Here is a 22,260-nt window from a genome sequence, read left to right as displayed (position 1 = left end):
CCACGTTATTTTTCTGTCCAACACGAATCTTCATTGGTTTCCTGTGAGGTGTTTTGGATCCCCATCTCTTGCTATGAACTGGCAAAACAGCAGAATCCCCTTGACAATCTTGATTTTTCAAGGGAAATGAGAGAACACTGTACACCATCCAAGATATTAAAATATTGTCAAGGCCCAACACGGCTGAATACTCTGAGGAGATGGCCTGTGAGGCGCCGCCTTTCAACTTTTCCCCCTTAGTATGGTGGTCAGTAACATGCGGGAGACTGCGGAGGGGGTCATTTTTTTAATTGGGAACTGATGTGCTTTTACTCAATTCGGGAACCTCACAAGCCAAATTTGTAGTATTTTGCACGAATTGCAAGAGATTTTTACAAGTCGACGGTTGAAGTGGAAGCTCGTATTGAGTTTGCTAGTGAATGATTTGCCAAGCCTTCGATAGCTCGTCGCTGGTTCAAATCCGGCTCAAAGGACTTTTGCCAAATGCACATTTTATTGAATACTTGGAAAGTAAAATACTTGGAAAGTAAAATAACAGACAATTTATAATTATATTATATTTCATCACTGAAAATAGATGCCTTTTGCTTTGAGGCTGTGGCCACGTTATGTTTCTGTCCAACACCAATGTTCATTATTTTCTTGTGAGGTGTTTTGGATCCCCATCTCTTGCTATGAACTGGCAAAACAGCAGAATCCCCTTGACAATCTTGATTTCTCAAGGGAAATGAGAGAACACTATACACCATCCAAGATATTAAAATATTGTCAAGGCCCAACACGGCTGAATACTCTGAGGAGATGGCCTGTGAGGCGCCGCCTTTCAACTTTTCCTCCTCAGTATGGTGGTCAGTAACATGCGGGAGACTGCGGAGGGGGTCATTTTTTTAATTGGGAACTGATGTGCTTTTACTCAATTCGGGAACCTCACAAGCCAAATTTGTAGTATTTTGCACGAATTGCAAGAGATGTTTACAAGTCGACGGTTGGAGTAGAAGCTCGTATTGAGTTTGCTAGAGAATGATTTGCCAAGCCTTCGATAGCTCCGTTGGTAGAGCGGAGGACTGTAGTGGTAAAACAGGCATCCTTAGGTCACTGGTTCAAATCCGGCTCGAAGGACTTTTGCCAAATGCACATTTTATTGAATACTTGGAAAGTAAAATACTTGGAAAGTAAAATAACAGACAATTTATAATTATATTATATTTCATCACTGAAAATAGATGCCTTTTGCTTTGAGGCTGTGGCCACGTTATTTTTCTGTCCGACACCAATCTTCGTTGGTTTCCTGTGAGGTGTTTTGGATCCCCATCTCTTGCTATGAACTGACAAAACAGCAGAATCCCCTTGACAATCTTGATTTCTCAAGGGAAATGGGAGAACACTATACACCATCCAAGATATTAAAATATTGTCAAGGCCCAACACGGCTGAATACTCTGAGGAGATGGCCTGTGAGGCGCGCCTTTCAACTTTTCCCCTTTAGTATGGTGGTCAGTAACATGCAGGAGACTGCGGAGGGGGTCATTTTTTTAATTGGGAACTGATGTGCTTTTACTCAATTCGGGAACCTCACAAGCCAAATTTGTAGTATTTTGCACGAATTGCAAGAGATGTTTACAAGTCGACGGTTGAAGTGGAAGCTCGTATTGAGTTTGCTAGAGAATGATTTGCCAAGCCTTCGATAGCTCGTCGCTGGTTCAAATCCGGCTCAAAGGACTTTTGCCAAATGCACATTTTATTGAATACTTGGAAAGTAAAATACTTGGAAAGTAAAATAACAGACAATTTATAATTATAGTATATTTCATCACTGAAAATAGATGCCTTTTGCTTTGAGGCTGTGGCCACGTTATTTTTCTGTCCAACACGAATCTTCATTGGTTTCCTATGAGGTGTTTTGGATCCCCATCTCTTGCTATGAACTGGCAAAACAGCAGAATCCCCTTGACAATCTTGATTTTTCAAGGGAAATGAGAGAACACTGTACACCATCCAAGATATTAAAATATTGTCAAGGCCCAACATGGCTGAATACTCTGAGGAGATGGCCTGTGAGGCGCCGCCTTTCAACTTTTCCCCCTTAGTATGGTGGTCATTAACATGCGGGAGACTGCGGAGGGGGTCATTTTTTTAATTGGGAACTGATGTGCTTTTACTCAATTTGGGAACCTCACAAGCCAAATTTGTAGTATTTTGCACGAATTGCAAGAGATGTTTACAAGTCAACGGTTGAACTGGAAGCTCGTATTGAGTTTGCTAGAGAATGATTTGCCAAGCCTTTGATAGCTCAGTTGGTAGAGCGGAGGACTGTAGTGGTAAAACAGGCATCCTTAGGTCGCTGGTTCAAATCCGGCTCGAAGGACTTTTGCCAAATGCAAATTTTATTGAATACTTGGAAAGTAAAATACTTGGAAAATAAAATAACAGACAATTTATAATTATATTATATTTCATCACTGAAAATAGATGCCTTTTGCTTTGAGGCTGTGGCCACGTTATGTTTCTGTCCAACACCAATCTTCATTGGTTTCCTGTGAGGTGTATCGGATCCCCATCTCTTGCTATGAACTGGCAAAACAGCAGAATCCCCTTGACAATCTTGATTTCTCAAGGGAAATGAGAGAACAGTATACACCATCCAAGATATTAAAATATTGTCAAGGCCCAACACGGCTGAATACTCTGAGGAGATGGCCTGTGAGGCGCCGCTTTTCAACTTTTCCCCCTTAGTATGGTGGTCAGTAACATGCGGGAGACTGCTGAGGGGGTCATTTTTTTAATTGGGAACTGATGTGCTTTTACTCAATTCGGGAACGTCACAAGCCAAATTTGTAGTATTTTGCACGAATTGCAAGAGATGTTTACAAGTCGACGGTTGAAGTGGAAGCTCGTATTGAGTTTGCTAGAGTTAATTTGCCAAGCCTTCGATAGCTCAGTTGGTACAGCGGAGGACTGTAGTGGTAAAACAGGCATCCTTAGGTCGCTGGTTCAAATCCGGCTCGAAGGACTCTTGCCAAATGCACATTTTATTGAATACTTGGAAAGTAAAATACTTGGAAAGTAAAATAACAGACAATTTATAATTATATTATATTTCATCACTGAAAATAGATGCCTTTTGCTTTGAGGCTGTGGCCACGTTATTTTTCTGTCCGACACCAATCTTCGTTGGTTTCCTGTGAGGTGTTTTGGATCCCCATCTCTTGCTATGAACTGACAAAACAGCAGAATCCCCTTGACAATCTTGATTTCTCAAGGGAAATGGGAGAACACTATACACCATCCAAGATATTAAAATATTGTCAAGGCCCAACACGGCTGAATACTCTGAGGAGATGGCCTGTGAGGCGCGCCTTTCAACTTTTCCCCTTTAGTATGGTGGTCAGTAACATGCAGGAGACTGCGGAGGGGGTCATTTTTTTAATTGGGAACTGATGTGCTTTTACTCAATTCGGGAACCTCACAAGCCAAATTTGTAGTATTTTGCACGAATTGCAAGAGATGTTTACAAGTCGACGGTTGAAGTGGAAGCTCGTATTGAGTTTGCTAGAGAATGATTTGCCAAGCCTTCGATAGCTCGTCGCTGGTTCAAATCCGGCTCAAAGGACTTTTGCCAAATGCACATTTTATTGAATACTTGGAAAGTAAAATACTTGGAAAGTAAAATAACAGACAATTTATAATTATATTATATTTCATCACTGAAAATAGATGCCTTTTGCTTTGAGGCTGTGGCCACGTTATTTTTCTGTCCAACACGAATCTTCATTGGTTTCCTATGAGGTGTTTTGGATCCCCATCTCTTGCTATGAACTGGCAAAACAGCAGAATCCCCTTGACAATCTTGATTTTTCAAGGGAAATGAGAGAACACTGTACACCATCCAAGATATTAAAATATTGTCAAGGCCCAACATGGCTGAATACTCTGAGGAGATGGCCTGTGAGGCGCCGCCTTTCAACTTTTCCCCCTTAGTATGGTGGTCATTAACATGCGGGAGACTGCGGAGGGGGTCATTTTTTTAATTGGGAACTGATGTGCTTTTACTCAATTTGGGAACCTCACAAGCCAAATTTGTAGTATTTTGCACGAATTGCAAGAGATGTTTACAAGTCGACGGTTGAACTGGAAGCTCGTATTGAGTTTGCTAGAGAATGATTTGCCAAGCCTTTGATAGCTCAGTTGGTAGAGCGGAGGACTGTAGTGGTAAAACAGGCATCCTTAGGTCGCTGGTTCAAATCCGGCTAGAAGGACTTTTGCCAAATGCAAATTTTATTGAATACTTGGAAAGTAAAATACTTGGAAAATAAAATAACAGACAATTTATAATTATATTATATTTCATCACTGAAAATAGATGCCTTTTGCTTTGAGGCTGTGGCCACGTTATGTTTCTGTCCAACACCAATCTTCATTGGTTTCCTGTGAGGTGTATCGGATCCCCATCTCTTGCTATGAACTGGCAAAACAGCAGAATCCCCTTGACAATCTTGATTTCTCAAGGGAAATGAGAGAACAGTATACACCATCCAAGATATTAAAATATTGTCAAGGCCCAACACGGCTGAATACTCTGAGGAGATGGCCTGTGAGGCGCCGCTTTTCAACTTTTCCCCCTTAGTATGGTGGTCAGTAACATGCGGGAGACTGCTGAGGGGGTCATTTTTTTAATTGGGAACTGATGTGCTTTTACTCAATTCGGGAACGTCACAAGCCAAATTTGTAGTATTTTGCACGAATTGCAAGAGATGTTTACAAGTCGACGGTTGAAGTGGAAGCTCGTATTGAGTTTGCTAGAGTTGATTTGCCAAGCCTTCGATAGCTCAGTTGGTACAGCGGAGGACTGTAGTGGTAAAACAGGCATCCTTAGGTCGCTGGTTCAAATCCGGCTCGAAGGACTCTTGCCAAATGCACATTTTATTGAATACTTGGAAAGTAAAATACTTGGAAAGTAAAATAACAGACAATTTATAATTATATTATATTTCATCACTGAAAATAGATGCCTTTTGCTTTGAGGCTGTGGCCACGTTATTTTTCTGTCCGACACCAATCTTCGTTGGTTTCCTGTGAGGTGTTTTGGATCCCCATCTCTTGCTATGAACTGACAAAACAGCAGAATCCCCTTGACAATCTTGATTTCTCAAGGGAAATGGGAGAACACCATACACCATCCAAGATATTAAAATATTGTCAAGGCCGAACACTGATGAATACTCTGAGGAGATGGCCTGTGAGGCGCCGCCTTTCAACTTTTCCTCCTTAGTATGGTGGTCAGTAACATGCGGGAGACTGCGGAGGCGGTCATTTTTTTAATTGGGAACTGATGTGCTTTTACTCAATTCGGGAACCTCACAAGCCAAATTTGTAGTATTTTGCACGAATTGCAAGAGATGTTTGCATGTCGACGGTTGAAGTGGAAGCTCGAATTGAGCTTGCTAGAGAACGGTTTGCCAAGCCTTCGATAGCTCAGTTGGTAGAGGGGAGGACTGTAGTGGTAAAACAGGCATCCTTAGGTCGCTGGTTCAAATCCGGCTTGAAGGACTTCTGCCAAATGCAAATTTTATTGAATACTTGGAAAGTAAAATACTTGGAAAATAACATAACAGACAATTTATAATTATATTATATTTCATCACTGAAAATAGATGCCTTTTGCTTTGAGGCTGTGGCCACATTATTTTTCTGTACAACACCAATCTTCTTTGGTTTCCTGTGAGGTGTTTTTTTGATCCCCATCTCTTGCTATGAACTGGCAAAACAGCATAATCCCCTTGACAATCTTGATTTCTCAAGGAAAATGAGAGAACACTATACACCATCCAAGATATTAAAATATTGTCAAGGCCCAACGCGGCTGAATACTCTGAGGAGATGGCCTGTGAGGTGCCTCCTTTCAACTTTTCCCCCTTAGTATGGTGGTCAGTAACATGCGGGAGACTGCGGAGGGGGTAATTTTTTTAATTGGGAACTGATGTGCTTTTACTCAATTCGGGAACCTCACAAGCCAAATTTGTAGTATTTTGTTATTGTTGTTATTTTGCACTTATATAGCGCCTTATATACCATTGGTATGGTCTGAAGGCGCTGGTAGGTTGAACGCCCTTGGGAACCGAAGTTCATATCAGTAGAGAGAGTAGAGAGAGTCAAAAAGGTGCGTGTGAGCACCGGGTATGTGTACAGCTCGTGCGGTATCGGTGTAATAGCTGCTTTCTAGCGGTAGGTGTGGTGGTTGAGAGGTCAGGAGTATGTGTTCGTTCTGGCAGGATTCATCCAGATCGGATGTGGCTGCGTTAGGCCTGAGGAGAACGCCTCGCTGGGGGGTGCGTAACCAGCAGTGATTACTTAGAGTGATGTGGGGTGAGCAGCAAATGTTGATATGAGAACAGCTATACCGAATGGTGTCATAGTATCTCTGTGTTCTATTTGAGTGGTGATGTAAGGAGAGAGTAAGCGTGTTGGTGAGATATGATGGGTTACATGCCCTTTCAGAGACTTCTAAATTCACAGAGAGGTTATTGGGTACACTTCTATATTCAACTTACCACGGGAGGCTATTGGGCGTACTTCTAAATTCACAGAGAGGCTACAGGGCACACTTCTAAATTCAGGGGGGCTGTTGGGCACATTTCTAGAATCACAGAGAGGCTATTGGACATGCTAACTTTCACAATTCCATCTAAGGGTGGACATGCTAACTTTCACAATTCCATCTAAGAGTGGACATGCTAACTTTCACAGTTCTAACTAAGTGGGGACATGATAATATTCACAATTCCATCTAAGAGTGGACATGCTAACTTTCACAGTTCTAACTAAGTGGGGACATGATAATATTCACAATTTCATCTAAGAGTGGACATGCTAACTTTCACAATTCCATCTAAGAGTGGACATGCTAACTTTCACAGTTCAATTCGGGAACCTCACAAGCCAAATTTGTAGTATTTTGCACGAATTGCAAGAGATGTTTACAAGTCGACGGTTGAAGTGGAAGCTCGTATTGAGTTTGCTAGAGAATGATTTGCCAAGCCTTCGATAGCTCAGTTGGTAGAGCGGAGGACTGTAGTGGTAAAACAGGCATCCTTAGGTCGCTGGTTCAAATCTGGCTCGAAGGACTTTTGCCAAATGCACATTTTATTGAATACTTGGAAAGTAAAATACTTGGAAAGTAAAATAACAGACAATTTATAATTATATTATATTTCATCACTGAAAATAGATGCCTGTTGCTTTGAGGCTGTGGCCACGTTATGTTTCTGTCCAACACCAATCTTCATTGGTTTCCTGTGAGGTGTTTTGGATCCCCATCTCTTGCTATGAACTGGCAAAACAGCAGAATCCCCTTGACAATCTTGATTTCTCAAGGGAAATGAGAGAACACTATACACCATCCAAGATATTAAAATATTGTCAAGGCCCAACACAGCTGAATACTTTGAGGAGATGGCCTGTGAGGCGCCGCCTTTCAACTTTTCCCCCTTAGAATGGTGGTCAGTAACATGCGGGAGACTGCGGAGGGGGTCATTTTTTTAATTGTGAACTGATGTGCTTTTAGTCAATTCGGTAACCTCACAAGCCAAATTTGTAGTATTTTGCACGAATTGCAAGAGATGTTTGAATGTCGACGGTTGAAGTGGAAGCTCGTATTGAGCTTGCTAGAGACTGATTTGCCAAGCCTTCGATAGCTCAGTTGGTAGAGCAGAGGACTGTAGTGGTAAAACAGGTATCCTTAGGTCGCTGGTTCAAATCCAGATTGAAGGACTTTTGCCAAATGCAAATTTTATTGAATACTTGGAAAGTAAAATGCTTGGAAAATAAAATAACAGACAATTTATAATTATATTATATTTCATCACTGAAAATAGATGCCTTTTGCTTTGAGGCTGTCGCCACGTTATGTTTCTGTCCAACACCAATCTTCATTGGTTTCCTGTGAGGTGTTTTGGATCCCCATCTCTTGCTATGAACTGGCAAAACAGCAGAATCCCCTTGACAATCTTGATTTCTCAAGGGAAATGAGAGAACACTATACACCATCCAAGATATTAAAATATTGTCAAGGCCCAACACGGCTGAATACTCTGAGGAGATGGCCTGTGAGGCGCCGCCTTTCAACTTTTCCTCCTTAGTATGGTGGTCAGTAACATGCGGGAGACTGCGGAGGGGGTCATTTTTTTAATTGGGAACTGATGTGCTTTTACTCAATTCGGGAACCTCACAAGCCAAATTTGTAGTATTTTGCACGAATTGCAAGAGATGTTTACAAGTCGACGGTTGGAGTAGAAGCTCGTATTCAGTTTGCTAGAGAATGATTTGCCAAGCCTTCGATAGCTCCGTTGGTAGAGCGGAGGACTGTAGTGGTAAAACAGGCATCCTTAGGTCACTGGTTCAAATCCGGCTCGAAGGACTTTTGCCAAATGCACATTTTATTGAATACTTGGAAAGTAAAATACTTGGAAAGTAAAATAACAGACAATTTATAATTATATTATATTTCATCACTGAAAATAGATGCCTTTTGCTTTGAGGCTGTGGCCACGTTATTTTTCTGTCCGACACCAATCTTCGTTGGTTTCCTGTGAGGTGTTTTGGATCCCCATCTCTTGCTATGAACTGACAAAACAGCAGAATCCCCTTGACAATCTTGATTTCTCAAGGGAAATGGGAGAACACTATACACCATCCAAGATATTAAAATATTGTCAAGGCCCAACACGGCTGAATACTCTGAGGAGATGGCCTGTGAGGCGCGCCTTTCAACTTTTCCCCCTTAGTATGGTGGTCAGTAACATGCAGGAGACTGCGGAGGGGGTCATTTTTTTAATTGGGAACTGATGTGCTTTTACTCAATTCGGGAACCTCACAAGCCAAATTTGTAGTATTTTGCACGAATTGCAAGAGATGTTTACAAGTCGACGGTTGAAGTGGAAGCTCGTATTGAGTTTGCTAGAGAATGATTTGCCAAGCCTTCGATAGCTCGCCGCTGGTTCAAATCCGGCTCAAAGGACTTTTGCCAAATGCACATTTTATTGAATACTTGGAAAGTAAAATACTTGGAAAGTAAAATAACAGACAATTTATAATTATATTATATTTCATCACTGAAAATAGATGCCTTTTGCTTTGAGGCTGTGGCCACGTTATTTTTCTGTCCAACACGAATCTTCATTGGTTTCCTGTGAGGTGTTTTGGATCCCCATCTCTTGCTATGAACTGGCAAAACAGCAGAATCCCCTTGACAATCTTGATTTTTCAAGGGAAATGAGAGAACACTGTACACCATCCAAGATATTAAAATATTGTCAAGGCCCAACACGGCTGAATACTCTGAGGAGATGGCCTGTGAGGCGCCGCCTTTCAACTTTTCCCCCTTAGTATGGTGGTCATTAACATGCGGGAGACTGCGGAGGGGGTCATTTTTTTAATTGGGAACTGATGTGCTTTTACTCAATTCGGGAACCTCACAAGCCAAATTTGTAGTATTTTGCACGAATTGCAAGAGATGTTTACAAGTCGACGGTTGAAGTGGAAGCTCGTATTGAGTTTGCTAGAGAATGATTTGCCAAGCCTTCTATAGCTCAGTTGGTAGAGCGGAGGACTGTAGTGGTAAAACAGGCATCCTTAGGTTGCTGGTTCAAATCCGGCTCGAAGGATTTTTGCCAAATGCAAATTTTATTGAATACTTGGAAAGTAAAATACTTGGAAAGTAAAATAACAGACAATTTATAATTATATTATATTTCATCACTGAAAATAGATGCCTTTTGCTTTGAGGCTGTGGCCACGTTATGTTTCTGTCCAACACCAATCTTCACTGGTTTCCTGTGAGGTGTTTTGGATCCCCATCTCTTGCTATGAACTGGCAAAACAGCAGAATCCCCTTGACAATCTTGATTTCTCAAGAGAAATGAGAGAACAGTATACACCATCCAAGATATTAAAATATTGTCAAGGCCCAACACGGCTGAATACTCTGAGGAGATGGCCTGTGAGGCGCCGCTTTTCAACTTTTCCCCCTTAGTATGGTGGTCAGTAACATGCGGGAGACTGCTGAGGGGGTCATTTTTTTAATTGGGAACTGATGTGCTTTTACTCAATTCGGGAACGTCACAAGCCAAATTTGTAGTATTTTGCACGAATTGCAAGAGATGTTTACAAGTCGACGGTTGAAGTGGAAGCTCGTATTGAGTTTGCTAGAGTTGGTTTGCCAAGCCTTCGATAGCTCAGTTGGTAGAGCGGAGGACTGTAGTGGTAAAACAGGCATCCTTAGGTCGCTGGTTCAAATCCGGCTCGAAGGACTCTTGCCAAATGCACATTTTATTGAATACTTGGAAAGTAAAATACTTGGAAAGTAAAATAACAGACAATTTATAATTATATTATATTTCATCACTGAAAATAGATGCCTTTTGCTTTGAGGCTGTGGCCACGTTATTTTTCTGTCCGACACCAATCTTCGTTGGTTTCCTGTGAGGTGTTTTGGATCCCCATCTCTTGCTATGAACTGACAAAACAGCAGAATCCCCTTGACAATCTTGATTTCTCAAGGGAAATGGGAGAACACCATACACCATCCAAGATATTAAAATATTGTCAAGGCTGAACACTGATGAATACTCTGAGGAGATGGCCTGTGAGGCGCCGCCTTTCAACTTTTCCTCCTTAGTATGGTGGTCATTAACATGCGGGAGACTGCGGAGGGGGTCATTTTTTTAATTGGGAACTGATGTGCTTTTACTCAATTCGGGAACTTCACAAGCCAAATTTGTAGTATTTTGCACGAATTGCAAGAGATGTTTACAAGTCGACGGTTGAAGTGGAAGCTCGTATTGAGTTTGCTAGAGAAAGATTTGCCAAGCCTTCGATAGCTCAGTTGGTAGAGCGGAGGACTGTAGTGGTAAAACAGGCATCCTTAGGTCGCTGGTTCAAATCCGGCTCGAAGGACTTCTGCCAAATGCAAATTTTATTGAATACTTGGAAAGTAAAATACTTGGAAAATAACATAACAGACAATTTATAATTATATTATATTTCATCACTGAAAATAGATACCTTTTGCTTTGAGGCTGTGGCCACATTATTTTTCTGTACAACACCAATCTTCTTTGGTTTCCTGTGAGGTGTTTTTTTGATCCCCATCTCTTGCTATGAACTGGCAAAACAGCATAATCCCCTTGACAATCTTGATTTCTCAAGGAAAATGAGAGAACACTATACACCATCCAAGATATTAAAATATTGTCAAGGCCCAACGCGGCTGAATACTCTGAGGAGATGGCCTGTGAGGTGCCGCCTTTCAACTTTTCCCCCTTAGTATGGTGGTCAGTAACATGCGGGAGACTGCGGAGGGGGTAATTTTTTTAATTGGGAACTGATGTGCTTTTACTCAATTCGGGAACCTCACAAGCCAAATTTGTAGTATTTTGTTATTGTTGTTATTTTGCACTTATATAGCGCCTTATATACCATTGGTATGGTCTGAAGGCGCTGGTAGGTTGAACGCCCTTGGGAACCGAAGTTCATATCAGTAGAGAGAGTAGAGAGAGTCAAAAAGGTGCGTGTGAGCACCGGGTATGTGTACAGCTCGTGCGGTATCGGTGTAATAGCTGCTTTCTAGCGGTAGGTGTGGTGGTTGAGAGGTCAGGAGTATGTGTTCGTTCTGGCAGGATTCATCCAGATCGGATGTGGCTGCGTTAGGCCTGAGGAGAACGCCTCGCTGGGGGGTGCGTAACCAGCAGTGATTACTTAGAGTGATGTGGGGTGAGCAACAAATGTTGATATGAGAACAGCTATACCGAATGGTGTCATAGTATCTCTGTGTTCTATTTGAGTGGTGATGTAAGGAGAGAGTAAGCGTGTTGGTGAGATATGATGGGTTACATGCCCTTTCAGAGACTTCTAAATTCACAGAGAGGTTATTGGGTACACTTCTATATTCAACTTACCACAGGAGGCTATTGGGCGTACTTCTAAATTCACAGAGAGGCTACAGGGCACACTTCTAAATTCAGGGGGGCTGTTGGGCACATTTCTAGAATCACAGAGAGGCTATTGGACATGCTAACTTTCACAATTCCATCTAAGGGTGGACATGCTAACTTTCACAATTCCATCTAAGAGTGGACATGCTAACTTTCACAGTTCTAACTAAGTGGGGACATGATAATATTCACAATTCCATCTAAGAGTGGACATGCTAACTTTCACAGTTCTAACTAAGTGGGGACATGATAATATTCACAATTTCATCTAAGAGTGGACATGCTAACTTTCACAATTCCATCTAAGAGTGGACATGCTAACTTTCACAGTTCAATTCGGGAACCTCACAAGCCAAATTTGTAGTATTTTGCACGAATTGCAAGAGATGTTTACAAGTCGACGGTTGAAGTGGAAGCTCGTATTGAGTTTGCTAGAGAATGATTAGCCAAGCCTTCGATAGCTCAGTTGGTAGAGCGGAGGACTGTAGTGGTACAACAGGCATCCTTAGGTCGCTGGTTCAAATCCGGCTCTAAGGACTTTTGCCAAATGCAAATTTTATTGAATACTTGGAAAGTAAAATACTTGGAAAGTAAAATAACAGACAATTTATAATTATATTATATTTCATCACTGAAAATAGATGCCTGTTGCTTTGAGGCTGTGGCCACGTTATGTTTCTATCCAACACCAATCTTCATTGGTTTCCTGTGAGGTGTTTTGGATCCCCATCTCTTGCTATGAACTGGCAAAACAGCAGAATCCCCTTGAAAATCTTGATTTCTCAAGGGAAATGAGAGAACACTATACACCATCCAAGATATTAAAATATTGTCAAGGCCCAACACAGCTGAATACTTTGAGGAGATGGCCTGTGAGGCGCCGCCTTTCAACTTTTCCCCCTTAGAATGGTGGTCAGTAACATGCGGGAGACTGCGGAGGGGGTCATTTTTTTAATTGTGAACTGATGTGCTTTTACTCAATTCGGTAACCTCACAAGCCAAATTTGTAGTATTTTGCACGAATTGCAAGAGATGTTTGAATGTCGACGGTTGAAGTGGAAGCTCGTATTGAGCTTGCTAGAGACTGATATGCCAATCCTACGATAGCTCAGTTGGTAGAGCAGAGGACTGTAGTGGTAAAACAGGTATCCTTAGGTCTCTGGTTCAAATCCAGATTGAAGGACTTTTGCCAAATGCAAATTTTATTGAATACTTGGAAAGTAAAATGCTTGGAAAATAAAATAACAGACAATTTATAATTATATTATATTTCATCACTGAAAATAGATGCCTTTTGCTTTGAGGCTGTCGCCACGTTATGTTTCTGTCCAACACCAATCTTCATTGGTTTCCTGTGAGGTGTTTTGGATCCCCATCTCTTGCTATGAACTGGCAAAACAGCAGAATCCCCTTGACAATCTTGATTTCTCAAGGGAAATGAGAGAACACTATACACCATCCAAGATATTAAAATATTGTCAAGGCCCAACACGGCTGAATACTCTGAGGAGATGGCCTGTGAGGCGCCGCCTTTCAACTTTTCCTCCTTAGTATGGTGGTCAGTAACATGCGGGAGACTGCGGAGGGGGTCATTTTTTTAATTGGGAACTGATGTGCTTTTACTCAATTCGGGAACCTCACAAGCCAAATTTGTAGTATTTTGCACGAATTGCAAGAGATGTTTACAAGTCGACGGTTGGAGTAGAAGCTCGTATTGAGTTTGCTAGAGAATGATTTGCCAAGCCTTCGATAGCTCCGTTGGTAGAGCGGAGGACTGTAGTGGTAAAACAGGCATCCTTAGGTTACTGGTTCAAATCCGGCTCGAAGGACTTTTGCCAAATGCACATTTTATTGAATACTTGGAAAGTAAAATACTTGGAAAGTAAAATAACAGACAATTTATAATTATATTATATTTCATCACTGAAAATAGATGCCTTTTGCTTTGAGGCTGTGGCCACGTTATTTTTCTGTCCGACACCAATCTTCGTTGGTTTCCTGTGAGGTGTTTTGGATCCCCATCTCTTGCTATGAACTGACAAAACAGCAGAATCCCCTTGACAATCTTGATTTCTCAAGGGAAATGGGAGAACACTATACACCATCCAAGATATTAAAATATTGTCAAGGCCCAACACGGCTGAATACTCTGAGGAGATGGCCTGTGAGGCGCGCCTTTCAACTTTTCCCCCTTAGTATGGTGGTCAGTAAAATGCAGGAGACTGCGGAGGGGGTCATTTTTTTAATTGGGAACTGATGTGCTTTTACTCAATTCGGGAACCTCACAAGCCAAATTTGTAGTATTTTGCACGAATTGCAAGAGATGTTTACAAGTCGACGGTTGAAGTGGAAGCTCGTATTGAGTTTGCTAGAGAATGATTTGCCAAGCCTTCGATAGCTCGCCGCTGGTTCAAATCCGGCTCAAAGGACTTTTGCCAAATGCACATTTTATTGAATACTTGGAAAGTAAAATACTTGGAAAGTAAAATAACAGACAATTTATAATTATATTATATTTCATCACTGAAAATAGATGCCTTTTACTTTGAGGCTGTGGCCACGTTATTTTTCTGTCCAACACGAATCTTCATTGGTTTCCTGTGAGGTGTTTTGGATCCCCATCTCTTGCTATGAACTGGCAAAACAGCAGAATCCCCTTGACAATCTTGATTTTTCAAGGGAAATGAGAGAACACTGTACACCATCCAAGATATTAAAATATTGTCAAGGCCCAACACGGCTGAATACTCTGAGGAGATGGCCTGTGAGGCGCCGCCTTTCAACTTTTCCCCCTTAGTATGGTGGTCATTAACATGCGGGAGACTGCGGAGGGGGTCATTTTTTTAATTGGGAACTGATGTGCTTTTACTCAATTCGGGAACCTCACAAGCCAAATTTGTAGTATTTTGCACGAATTGCAAGAGATGTTTACAAGTCGACGGTTGAAGTGGAAGCTCGTATTGAGTTTGCTAGAGAATGATTTGCCAAGCCTTCGATAGCTCGCCGCTGGTTCAAATCCGGCTCAAAGGACTTTTGCCAAATGCACATTTTATTGAATACTTGGAAAGTAAAATACTTGGAAAGTAAAATAACAGACAATTTATAATTATATTATATTTCATCACTGAAAATAGATGCCTTTTGCTTTGAGGCTGTGGCCACGTTATTTTTCTGTCCAACACGAATCTTCATTGGTTTCCTGTGAGGTGTTTTGGATCCCCATCTCTTGCTATGAACTGGCAAAACAGCAGAATCCCCTTGACAATCTTGATTTTTCAAGGGAAATGAGAGAACACTGTACACCATCCAAGATATTAAAATATTGTCAAGGCCCAACACGGCTGAATACTCTGAGGAGATGGCCTGTGAGGCGCCGCCTTTCAACTTTTCCCCCTTAGTATGGTGGTCATTAACATGCGGGATACTACGGAGGGGGTCATTTTTTTAATTGGGAACTGATGTGCTTTTACTCAATTCGGGAACCTCACAAGCCAAATTTGTAGTATTTTGCACGAATTGCAAGAGATGTTTACAAGTCGACGGTTGAACTGGAAGCTCGTATTGAGTTTGCTAGAGAATGGTTTGCCAAGCCTTTGATAGCTCAGTTGGTAGAGCGGAGGACTGTAGTGGTAAAACAGGCATCCTTAGGTCGCTGGTTCAAATCCGGCTCGAAGGACTTTTGCCAAATGCAAATTTTATTGAATACTTGGAAAGTAAAATACTTGGAAAATAAAATAACAGACAATTTATAATTATATTATATTTCATCACTGAAAATAGATGCCTTTTGCTTTGAGGCTGTGGCCACGTTATGTTTCTGTCCAACACCAATCTTCATTGGTTTCCTGTGAGGTGTTTCGGATCCCCATCTCTTGCTATGAACTGGCAAAACAGCAGAATCCCCTTGACAATCTTGATTTCTCAAGGGAAATGAGAGAACAGTATACACCATCCAAGATATTAAAATATTGTCAAGGCCCAACACGGCTGAATACTCTGCGGAGATGGCCTGTGAGGCGCCGCCTTTCAACTTTTCCCCCTTAGTATGGTGGTCAGTAACATGCAGGAGACTGCGGAGGGGGTCATTTTTTTAATTGGGAACTGATGTGCTTTTACTCAATTCGGGAACCTCACAAGCCAAATTTGTAGTATTTTGTTATTGTTGTTATTTTGCACTTATATAGCGCCTTATATACCATTGGTATGGTCTGAAGGCGCTGGTAGGTTGAACGCCCTTGGGAACCGAAGTTCATATCAGTAGAGAGAGTAGAGAGAGTCAAAAAGGTGCGTGTGAGCACCGGGTATGTGTACAGCTCGTGCGGTATCGGTGTAATAGCTGCTTTCTAGCGGTAGGTGTGGTGGTTGAGAGGTCAGGAGTATGTGTTCGTTCTGGCAGGATTCATCCAGATCGGATGTGGCTGCGTTAGGCCTGAGGAGAACGCCTCGCTGGGGGGTGCGTAACCAGCAGTGATTACTTAGAGTGATGTGGGGTGAGCAGCAAATGTTGATATGAGAACAGCTATACCGAATGGTGTCATAGTATCTCTGTGTTCTATTTGAGTGGTGATGTAAGGAGAGAGTAAGCGTGTTGGTGAGATATGATGGGTTACATGCCCTTTCAGAGACTTCTAAATTCACAGAGAGGTTATTGGGTACACTTCTATATTCAACTTACCACGGGAGGCTATTGGGCGTACTTCTAAATTCACAGAGAGGCTACAGGGCACACTTCTAAATTCAGGGGGGCTGTTGGGCACATTTCTAGAATCACAGAGAGGCTATTGGACATGCTAACTTTCACAATTCCATCTAAGGGTGGACATGCTAACTTTCACAATTCCATCTAAGAGTGGACATGCTAACTTTCACAGTTCTAACTAAGTGGGGACATGATAATATTCACAATTCCATCTAAGAGTGGACATGCTAACTTTCACAGTTCTAACTAAGTGTGGGCATGATAATATTCACAATTCCATCTAAGTGTGGGCATGATAACATTCACAATTCCATCTAAGAGTGGACATGCTAACTTTCACAGTTCTAACTAAGTGTGGACATGCTAACTTTCACAATTCCATCTAAGAGTGGACATGCTAACTTTCACAGTTCTAACTAAGTGGGGACATGATAATATTCACAATTTCATCTAAGAGTGGACATGCTAACTTTCACAATTCCATCTAAGAGTGGACATGCTAACTTTCACAGTTCAATTCGGGAACCTCACAAGCCAAATTTGTAGTATTTTGCACGAATTGCAAGAGATGTTTACAAGTCGACGGTTGAAGTGGAAGCTCGTATTGAGTTTGCTAGAAAATGATTTGCCAAGCCTTCGATAGCTCAGTTGGTAGAGCGGAGGACTGTAGTGGTACAACAGGCATCCTTAGGTCGCTGGTTCAAATCCGGCTCTAAGGACTTTTGCCAAATGCAAATTTTATTGAATACTTGGAAAGTAAAATACTTGGAAAGTAAAATAACAGACAATTTATAATTATATTATATTTCATCACTGAAAATAGATGCCTGTTGCTTTGAGGCTGTGGCCACGTTATGTTTCTGTCCAACACCAATCTTCATTGGTTTCCTGTGAGGTGTTTTGGATCCCCATCTCTTGCTATGAACTGGCAAAACAGCAGAATCCCCTTGACAATCTTGATTTCTCAAGGGAAATGAGAGAACACTATACACCATCCAAGATATTAAAATATTGTCAAGGCCCAACACAGCTGAATACTTTGAGGAGATGGCCTGTGAGGCGCCGCCTTTCAACTTTTCCCCCTTAGAATGGTGGTCAGTAACATGCGGGAGACTGCGGAGGGGGTCATTTTTTTAATTGTGAACTGATGTGCTTTTACTCAATTCGGTAACCTCACAAGCCAAATTTGTAGTATTTTGCACGAATTGCAAGAGATGTTTGAATGTCGACGGTTGAAGTGGAAGCTCGTATTGAGCTTGCTAGAGACTGATTTGCCAAGCCTTCGATAGCTCAGTTGGTAGAGCAGAGGACTGTAGTGGTAAAAAAGGTATCCTTAGGTCGCTGGTTCAAATCCAGATTGAAGGACTTTTGCCAAATGCAAATTTTATTGAATACTTGGAAAGTAAAATGCTTGGAAAATAAAATAACAGACAATTTATAATTATATTATATTTCATCACTGAAAATAGATGCCTTTTGCTTTGAGGCTGTCGCCACGTTATGTTTCTGTCCAACACCAATCTTCATTGGTTTCCTGTGAGGTGTTTTGGATCCCCATCTCTTGCTATGAACTGGCAAAGAGCAGAATCCCCTTGACAATCTTGATTTCTCAAGGGAAATGAGAGAACACTATACACCATCCAAGATATTAAAATATTGTCAAGGCCCAACACGCCTGAATACTCTGAGGAGATGGCCTGTGAGGCGCCGCCTTTCAACTTTTCCTCCTTAGTATGGTGGTCAGTAACATGCGGGAGACTGCGGAGGGGGTAATTTTTTTAATTGGGAACTGATGTGCTTTTACTCAATTCGGGAACCTCACAAGCCAAATTTGTAGTATTTTGTTATTGTTGTTATTTTGCACTTATATAGCGCCTTATATACCATTGGTATGGTCTGAAGGCGCTGGTAGGTTGAACGCCCTTGGGAACCGAAGTTCATATCAGTAGAGAGAGTAGAGAGAGTCAAAAAGGTGCGTGTGAGCACCGGGTATGTGTACAGCTCGTGCGGTATCGGTGTAATAGCTGCTTTCTAGCGGTAGGTGTGGTGGTTGAGAGGTCAGGAGTATGTGTTCGTTCTGGCAGGATTCATCCAGATCGGATGTGGCTGCGTTAGGCCTGAGGAGAACGCCTCGCTGGGGGGTGCTTAACCAGCAGTGATTACTTAGAGTGATGTGGGGTGAGCAGCAAATGTTGATATGAGAACAGCTATACCGAATGGTGTCATAGTATCTCTGTGTTCTATTTGAGTGGTGATGTAAGGAGAGAGTAAGCGTGTTGGTGAGATATGATGGGTTACATGCCCTTTCAGAGACTTCTAAATTCACAGAGAGGTTATTGGGTACACTTCTATATTCAACTTACCACGGGAGGCTATTGGGCGTACTTCTAAATTCACAGAGAGGCTACAGGGCACACTTCTAAATTCAGGGGGGCTGTTGGGCACATTTCTAGAATCACAGAGAGGCTATTGGACATGCTAACTTTCACAATTCCATCTAAGGGTGGACATGCTAACTTTCACAATTCCATCTAAGAGTGGACATGCTAACTTTCACAGTTCTAACTAAGTGGGGACATGATAATATTCACAATTCCATCTAAGAGTGGACATGCTAACTTTCACAGTTCTAACTAAGTGTGGGCATGATAATATTCACAATTCCATCTAAGTGTGGGCATGATAACTTTCACAATTCCATCTAAGAGTGGATATGCTAACTTTCACAGTTCTAACTAAGTGGGGACATGATAATATTCACAATTTCATCTAAGAGTGGACATGCTAACTTTCACAATTCCATCTAAGAGTGGACATGCTAACTTTCACAGTTCAATTCGGGAACCTCACAAGCCAAATTTGTAGTATTTTGCACGAATTGCAAGAGATGTTTACAAGTCGACGGTTGAAGTGGAAGCTCGTATTGAGTTTGCTAGAGAACGATTTGCCAAGCCTTCGATAGCTCAGTTGGTAGAGCGGAGGACTGTAGTGGTACAACAGGCATCCTTAGGTCGCTGGTTCAAATCCGGCTCTAAGGACTTTTGCCAAATGCAAATTTTATTGAATACTTGGAAAGTAAAATACTTGGAAAGTAAAATAACAGACAATTTATAATTATATTATATTTCATCACTGAAAATAGATGCCTGTTGCTTTGAGGCTGTGGCCACGTTATGTTTCTGTCCAACACCAATCTTCATTGGTTTCCTGTGAGGTGTTTTGGATCCCCATCTCTTGCTATGAACTGGCAAAACAGCAGAATCCCCTTGACAATCTTGATTTCTCAAGGGAAATGAGAGAACACTATACACCATCCAAGATATTAAAATATTGTCAAGGCCCAACACAGCTGAATACTTTGAGGAGATGGCCTGTGAGGCGCCGCCTTTCAACTTTTCCCCCTTAGAATGGTGGTCAGTAACATGCGGGAGACTGCGGAGGGGGTAATTTTTTTAATTGTGAACTGATGTGCTTTTACTCAATTCGGTAACCTCACAAGCCAAATTTGTAGTATTTTGCACGAATTGCAAGAGATGTTTGAATGTCGACGGTTGAAGTGGAAGCTCGTATTGAGCTTGCTAGAGACTGATTTGCCAAGTTTCGATAGCTCAGTTGGTAGAGCAGAGGACTGTAGTGGTAAAACAGGTATCCTTAGGTCGCTGGTTCAAATCCAGATTGAAGGACTTTTGCCAAATGCAAATTTTATTGAATACTTGGAAAGTAAAATGCTTGGAAAATAAAATAACAGACAATTTATAATTATATTATATTTCATCACTGAAAATAGATGCCTTTTGCTTTGAGGCTGTCGCCACGTTATGTTTCTGTCCAACACCAATCTTCATTGGTTTCCTGTGAGGTGTTTTGGATCCCCATCTCTTGCTATGAACTGGAAAACAGCAGAATCCCCTTGACAATCTTGATTTCTCAAGGGAAATGAGAGAACACTATACACCATCCAAGATATTAAAATATTGTCAAGGCCCAACACGGCTGAATACTCTGAGGAGATGGCCTGTGAGGCGCCGCCTTTCAACTTTTCCTCCTTAGTATGGTGGTCAGTAACATGCGGGAGACTGCGGAGGGGGTCATTTTTTTAATTGGGAACTGATGTGCTTTTACTCAATTCGGGAACCTCACAAGCCAAATTTGTAGTATTTTGCACGAATTGCAAGAGATGTTTACAAGTCGACGGTTGGAGTAGAAGCTCGTATTGAGTTTGCTAGAGAATGATTTGCCAAGCCTTCGATAGCTCCGTTGGTAGAGCGGAGGACTGTAGTGGTAAAACAGGCATCCTTAGGTCACTGGTTCAAATCCGGCTCGAAGGACTTTTGCCAAATGCACATTTTATTGAATACTTGGAAAGTAAAATACTTGGAAAGTAAAATAACAGACAATTTATAATTATATTATATTTCATCACTGAAAATAGATGCCTTTTGCTTTGAGGCTGTGGCCACGTTATTTTTCTGTCCGACACCAATCTTCGTTGGTTTCCTGTGAGGTGTTTTGGATCCCCATCTCTTGCTATGAACTGACAAAACAGCAGAATCCCCTTGACAATCTTGATTTCTCAAGGGAAATGGGAGAACACTATACACCATCCAAGATATTAAAATATTGTCAAGGCCCAACACGGCTGAATACTCTGAGGAGATGGCCTGTGAGGCGCGCCTTTCAACTTTTCCCCCTTAGTATAGTGGTCAGTAACATGCAGGAGACTGCGGAGGGGGTCATTTTTTTAATTGGGAACTGATGTGCTTTTACTCAATTCGGGAACCTCACAAGCCAAATTTGTAGTATTTTGCACGAATTGCAAGAGATGTTTACAAGTCGACGGTTGAAGTGGAAGCTCGTATTGAGTTTGCTAGAGAATGATTTGCCAAGCCTTCGATAGCTCGCCGCTGGTTCAAATCCGGCTCAAAGGACTTTTGCCAAATGCACATTTTATTGAATACTTGGAAAGTAAAATACTTGGAAAGTAAAATAACAGACAATTTATAATTATATTATATTTCATCACTGAAAATAGATGCCTTTTGCTTTGAGGCTGTGGCCACGTTATTTTTCTGTCCAACACGAATCTTCATTGGTTTCCTGTGAGGTGTTTTGGATCCCCATCTCTTGCTATGAACTGGCAAAACAGCAGAATCCCCTTGACAATCTTGATTTTTCAAGGGAAATGAGAGAACACTGTACACCATCCAAGATATTAAAATATTGTCAAGGCCCAACACGGCTGAATACTCTGAGGAGATGGCCTGTGAGGCGCCGCCTTTCAACTTTTCCCCCTTAGTATGGTGGTCATTAACATGCGGGAGACTGCGGAGGGGGTCATTTTTTTAATTGGGAACTGATGTGCTTTTACTCAATTCGGGAACCTCACAAGCCAAATTTGTAGTATTTTGCACGAATTGCAAGAGATGTTTACAAGTCGACGGTTGAACTGGAAGCTCGTATTGAGTTTGCTAGAGAATGATTTGCCAAGCCTTTGATAGCTCAGTTGGTAGAGCGGAGGACTGTAGTGGTAAAACAGGCATCCTTAGGTCGCTGGTTCAAATCCGGCTCGAAGGA

The 22,260-nt window shown here is 41.7% G+C and overlaps 5 non-coding genes across 5 annotated transcripts; all 5 read left to right on the top strand.

The window, feature by feature from the left end:
• The first annotated feature begins 2,279 nt into the window (after window positions 1-2,279).
• On the top strand, window positions 2,280-2,365 carry TRNAY-GUA (transfer RNA tyrosine (anticodon GUA)). Its single transcript is given in 2 exon segments — window positions 2,280-2,316; window positions 2,330-2,365. It is a non-coding gene; the product is annotated as a tRNA-Tyr (tRNA).
• A 7,853-nt stretch (window positions 2,366-10,218) lies between these two features.
• TRNAY-GUA (transfer RNA tyrosine (anticodon GUA)) lies at window positions 10,219-10,304 on the top strand. The gene is given in 2 exon segments: window positions 10,219-10,255; window positions 10,269-10,304. It is a non-coding gene; the product is annotated as a tRNA-Tyr (tRNA).
• A 560-nt stretch (window positions 10,305-10,864) lies between these two features.
• On the top strand, window positions 10,865-10,950 carry TRNAY-GUA (transfer RNA tyrosine (anticodon GUA)). The gene is given in 2 exon segments: window positions 10,865-10,901; window positions 10,915-10,950. It is a non-coding gene; the product is annotated as a tRNA-Tyr (tRNA).
• A 4,627-nt stretch (window positions 10,951-15,577) lies between these two features.
• TRNAY-GUA (transfer RNA tyrosine (anticodon GUA)) lies at window positions 15,578-15,663 on the top strand. Its single transcript is given in 2 exon segments — window positions 15,578-15,614; window positions 15,628-15,663. It is a non-coding gene; the product is annotated as a tRNA-Tyr (tRNA).
• A 6,511-nt stretch (window positions 15,664-22,174) lies between these two features.
• On the top strand, window positions 22,175-22,260 carry TRNAY-GUA (transfer RNA tyrosine (anticodon GUA)). Its single transcript is given in 2 exon segments — window positions 22,175-22,211; window positions 22,225-22,260. It is a non-coding gene; the product is annotated as a tRNA-Tyr (tRNA).

This window comes from Ambystoma mexicanum, chromosome 1p (genome assembly GCF_040938575.1).
Source record: "Ambystoma mexicanum isolate Mex_15411 chromosome 1p, UKY_AmexF1_1, whole genome shotgun sequence".
Lineage (NCBI taxonomy): Eukaryota > Metazoa > Chordata > Amphibia > Caudata > Ambystomatidae > Ambystoma > Ambystoma mexicanum.
This window is presented reverse-complemented; position numbering and strand designations above follow the sequence as displayed.